Below are 6,000 nucleotides of genomic sequence, written 5' to 3'. Positions count from 1 at the left end.
GGAAAATTCTCTCAATGAAGTTATAAAATAGTACTCTATGAAAGACAACTGATATGACATAGAAGGTTGAACTACTTGCCAGGAGAGATCAGACATTAACTTTTGTGCCCCCTGTATTTCATCTTTCTTTGAACCAGGTAAGTGCTTGTATCAGTGAGGATTAGAGTAAGCTACATATAACGGGAAAAAAATCAAGACAGGACTTTATTTCTCATTTACATAAAATAAGTCTGGAGGTAGCCAGTTGCAGGTTTATGAGACAGCTCTACAAAGTTGTTATGTACTCAGATTTGTCCATATCACTGATTTACTATCCTTAGCTTAACCTTTGCCTTCATTGCCCAAAATGCTGCTGGAGCACCAGCCATTTCATCTATATTCCAAGCAGCAAAATAAATAATGAGAAGAAAGGTTGCTCCATTTTGTAGATATCTTCTAGTAATGCCCACATAAAATTTGAGTAAAATATATTCTCTTGGCCACACCTAGATGCAAGAGACACTGGAAAATGTAATCATTTAGCTGGGCGCCATGTGCAAAACTAAAAAAAAAAAAAAAGGCAAAGATGTCGGGAAACAATTCTCAGCTTTTGCCATAGAACTCAGTATAGAATAAAGATCGATTCAGAAAAGAGAGAATAAGTACATTTCAGGAGGAAAAAAATAGTAAATATGTTGAGGCAAATAAGTATGTGATTAGAGCTGGGCGTGGTGGCTCACACCTATAATCCCAGCACCTTGGGAGGCAGATGTAGGAGGGTTGCTTGAGCTCAGGAGTTTGAGACCAGCCTGGACAACATGGTGAGATCTTGTCTCTATGAAAAATTAGCCAGGCATGGTGGTGCATGCCTGTAGTCCCAGCTACTTGGGAGGCTGAGGCAAGAGGATCACTCGAGACAGGAGGTCGAGGCTAGAGTAAGCTGTGATGGCTACTGCACTCCAGCCTGGGCAAAAGAGTGACGCTCTTTAACCATTATTTACTGAGATCACATAACATGCTAAACACTATGCTAGATGCTTTATATACATCATCGCATGACATAAACAACACAGTACTGAGGTGGTAGATACAATTAACCTGATTTTACAAATAAGAAAATTCAGCCTTAGAGAGGTTAGGCAACTTGCTGAAGGTTACACAGCTACTAGATAGAAGAGCCATGATGCAAACCCAGTTCTACTTGATTCCAAAGTCTATTTTTCAAAAATCCTCTTCATCTACAAGGGTTAGAGAACAATATAAAATAAAAATAAAGAAATTAATATAAAATAAATAAAAGAAAATAAAAATAAATTAAACATGATTTAAAATTAAATCAAAGAAAAATCCTCAGTGTGGTCCACATAGCAGCAGCCTTGGAATTACCTGAAGCTGTTAAAAAAGCAGACTCCCCAGCCCCACCGCAAACTACTAAATTTGAACCTGATTTAACCAAGACCCCAAGGTAAATAGCCCATTACAATTGGAGAAATATCAGTCTGTACAACCCTACCGTAAATATATCAGATCTCACTGATAATAAAACCCCAAATTTAGTCTTAGGGACTAAGTTGCAGTGTGAGTTTCTATAATAACACTAATTCCTCATATGTCATTAACAAATAGGGGAATGATTTCCAAACGGCATGGAAGTTACCTTGACTCAGGTGTGACTTTTTTTCCCAGCACATTAATTTTTTGATCCCATCAAGTTCATGTAAAACACATTAATACAGCTGAGCATCTAGCCACAGAGAACAAAGTACTGCACATGGTGCCCATTCACTTCAAGTTAGCTTTTGGCTCACTTTATCTCCATGTTGTGTCTTTGAACCGCTTACTGCAGCAAGCACTTAATCTCTGCATTTGACTCTTTTCTCACAACTCGGTAACTTCTACCTTTTGTTACACCCCTTTCTCCAAGCACTTTCACCTTCTTTGTGGTAAAAGTACTATATTTGCTATATTATTTCCTTGATTGGTGGCAATTTAACATATATTTAATAATTTTTATTAGGATTGTTAGCACTTTTGTTAGTTGTATTGGTTTTAAGAAATCTATCTCAACCCTATTTTTCCTGAGTTTTCCCAATAATTTTTCCAAGCAATTTCACAGAATGAAAGGAACAATGTATATTGTATTAAAACAAAAATGTCTGCATTCTGGAATGGCGAGAGGATTTCAGAATAAACACTAAACTTCTGCTTTTAGAAAGCATCCATTATTTTTTTCTTTCTGTTTTTGGAGTTGGGGTCTGCTATGTTGCCCAGGCTGGACTTGAACTCCTGGGCTCAAGCCATCCTCCTGAGTAGTTGGGACTACAGGTGCACACTACCTACCCAGCTAGCACTCATTATTCTCAAAGATGCAGCACAATTGTGGAAGATATGATGGGCTTTAAAATAGAGGAAATGCATCAAAATACTCACTGAGAAAAATTCCCAGCTAGAGTTAAAAATGCTCCCAGTATTGAAATATTAGCACAATGAAATTTTCTGAGAGAAGTCCAAGTGATTAACATAAGACCTTGACCCAGCTTCCGCCTCTGAGGCTTCCCCTCATCTCCACTTCAGTCCTTGATAAACTCACATTTCCATCTGGCCCAGAGACTACCCCCTATTATCCCTGGGCCCACTCCTGGCCCCTGGTGATTTTCCATTGCTGATACACACCTGCCTGAGCAGACCCTTAGCCCAGCCATAATAGGGATGCTTGCAGCCGCTTTCTGGAGTCCTGCCTCAAACCCCAAACCTCAGCTCAAACGTTAAAACTCAAACCTCAGCTTCTGCTTGAAGTTGAGGATGTGACTGTGAATGAAACCTATGTTTTCTAAGGCTTACAAAACTCTTTCTTTCTCTCGGTTTCTCTCTCTCTTTCTTTTTCTCTCTCTCTCACACACATGCACACGCTATTATCACTCATTTAATTAATATCTAGTGAATTAGGAATTGTTTCAAATAATGACATTTTGTCCTGAATTCCTCTACATCTCCTATAATGTTTATGTCTGATTATGACATTTCTTCCTTGGATTTTGTCCTTAAAATGCATTCCCTTTTTGATCAAAACCCCTTGTAAGGATAGACAAGATACTGTTGGCACTAGAAGGAAAGCCAGAATCTACAATTTTTAAAGTCACTTGCAGTCCGTTTTTCTTTGCTTAGCCGAAAACCTTAAAGAGGCTATTCACTCTTTCTGAACTTTTCTTTGATCATCATATTTTATACTTTGATTTGTATTTAAATAAAAATTTTTAAAAATCTGGTGCACCACGTTTAATACCCATCCTCCCGAACATTGAAATATCTATTTTCTTGTCTTATTCTTCTCTTCACCTAATTCCTCCTACTTACTATAATAATAATAATACTTTTTTTTTTTTTTGAGACAGAGTCTCGCTCTGTCGCCAGGCTGGAGTGCATGACCTCGGCTCACTGCAACCTCTGCCTCCCAGGTTCAAGCAATTCTCCTGCCTCAGCCTCCCTAGTAGCTGGGACTACAGCCATACGCCACCACACCCAGCTAATTTTTGTATTTGTAGTAGAGACGGGGTTTCACCATGTTGGCCAGAATGGTCTCGATCTCTTGACCTTGTGATCCACCCACCTCGGCCTCCCAAAGTTCTGGGATTCTATAATTATTTTAATGTTATAGAGAATCCTGTTTTAAAAGTTTGCCAGTTCAGAGGAACAAGTCTACAACAGTATATGTAAATCTTAAACAAATCTGCTACTGTAAGTTTTATCATCTTTTTCTATAACAGTATATTTTCTCTTTTTTTTGCCATAACAGTTTTTATCTCACAAAAAAACTCCCAGTTGTGTGTGTGTGGGGGGGGTGTCATCATAAAATAACGTGATATAGACAGAACACAGCTGTTTTTATAGATATACTCAAAACAGTGGCAACACCCAGTTTCTCAGTGATTTCCCCAAATCATACAAGTCATCAACTGAGTAATCAGAAAAGGAAAGCATACCATTTGCAACTGAAGAAAGACAAAATCTGTAATTGAAATCTGTCCTCTCATGGTTTTAGTCAAACAAATTCACAATTACTAATTTTGACAAATGCATATTCATCAGATAAGTATTTCCAGGGAGAAGAGATACTGCAGCTAACTCCTGCAATAAGAAATTTAACTTGACATTTTAATACAAGGAGGTGGATGAGTATGTTGATAAGAGGAGACTCCAAGCCAGAATAAAACATACACCTTGTTCAAAAGAATCAAATCCACCCATTTAGGGGATTAGGATTGTATGTGAAGAAACTATATTAAAATCTACAAATGGGAAGGTGGGCTCAGAGTTGGGAGCTCTGAGTAAGAATAAATAGATCAAGAGAAAAGAAATGTAGTACTTTGGGAGGTAACTTGGGGTAGGAGAACAGCATGTAAGAGAAAGATGGAGAGAGAGGAGAGAGAGAAGAGAGAGAGAAGACAGAGAGAGGGAATAATTTTCAAATATAAACATAAAACAGGATATAGTCAGAATGGGGCAGAGTATCCCAGTGTTTACTGATGTTCTTATAAATTGAATATCTGATAAATATTTTCCATATCTTGCTGGATATCTTATTACTCAGAAAGCAGATAAAACTAGAGTAATAGCTGCCATTTATTAATTACTCAGTTCCAAGCACTATACTAAGCACTTGGTATATGTGATCCTATTGAATTATTTCAAACATCATGACAAGTATTATCCTCATTTTATAAATAAAGAAATCAAACTTCAGACATTAATTGTACATGTTAAAACAGCTGGGAGGTAGAAGAGAAGAATTTGAACCCAAAGCCCATGTTCATAACCATTCCCCAAAAGTAGAAAAATAAATGTCTTAAGAAAAAGGTAAGCCTGTTGATTTAAATATTAGAATCAGACTTGGTGCTAGAAATGAGGAAAAGAGAATTGTTTTTATTCAAATACAGAGGAAAAATATATGGTTCCATGAACAAAAACTCTAAAAGCTAACGTAATATAAGAGAGACAGGAAGTGGCAATGCATATTCACCTGGCCATAGTTTGAAGCTGAGATTGATTTAAACTGAAATTTAATATGAACGACAACGTCTTCACCATGCAACATGGTTGTGTGATTCTTAACCTGACAGGAGACTTTTCCCACGTGATTAGTTTTGAGGTCATTTAGCAGCTGATACACTTAAATTATTTTGAAGTGAAGAATTAAATTGTTCACTGGCAGAAATCTAATTTCTGTTGCAAGAAGTTTAATTGTTAATGAGCTTGTATTTTTTTTTTTTTTTTGAGATGATGCAACAACTGCCACTGTTGAGTTTGCTTAAAGCCACACCAGCAGGAAGGATTTAAGTGCTTTGAGCATCTAATCTATATTGGTCAAGGGAAAGCATGTTTAAAATGTTAAAAGTGCTTGTACTCCTTCACTCCCCAGCTTGGGATTTTAACAACTATCCTTAATGCCAACTTCTTAAAGTCTCCATTAAAAACAAACCAAAAGAACATAAAATATTTGGCTAACTAAAACAGGAATTCTCTTGATGAAGCTTTGAGCTCTGGCCAGTATGGCCACTTAGCTAATGGACTCCAGCCAGTGAGACGAACCTTGCCCCAACCCAAAAACAGTGGACCCACAGTGAGTGGAGCACAAGACTGTCCACTTTCTTATCCATCTCCTATAGCAGCATAAGAAGGGTAAAAGTGAGTTGTTTTGTGTGTCATTAAAACCCTGGAAGTGTCCAGAAGTAGTGGTTGCTGACAATGAGGAGTATATGGACTTAAATGTCTGCTTTTCCTGTGTGTTTTACTTTAAAATGAAAATACATTCAGAAACTGGACACAAAATTTCTTTTTAAAAAATGTTTTAATTATTATGGATTCATAATAGTTGTACATAATTATAAGGTACATCTGACATTTCAATACAAGCATACAATGTGTAACAAACCATGGTAATTGGGGTATCCATCACCTCAAGTATTTATCATTTCTTTGCGTTAGAAACATTCCAGTTCCACTCTTTTAGTTATTTTGAAATAT

The sequence above is a fragment of the Pongo pygmaeus genome, chromosome 7 (genome assembly GCF_028885625.2).
Source record: "Pongo pygmaeus isolate AG05252 chromosome 7, NHGRI_mPonPyg2-v2.0_pri, whole genome shotgun sequence".
Taxonomy (NCBI): domain Eukaryota; kingdom Metazoa; phylum Chordata; class Mammalia; order Primates; family Hominidae; genus Pongo; species Pongo pygmaeus.
Note: the sequence above shows the minus strand (reverse complement) of the source record.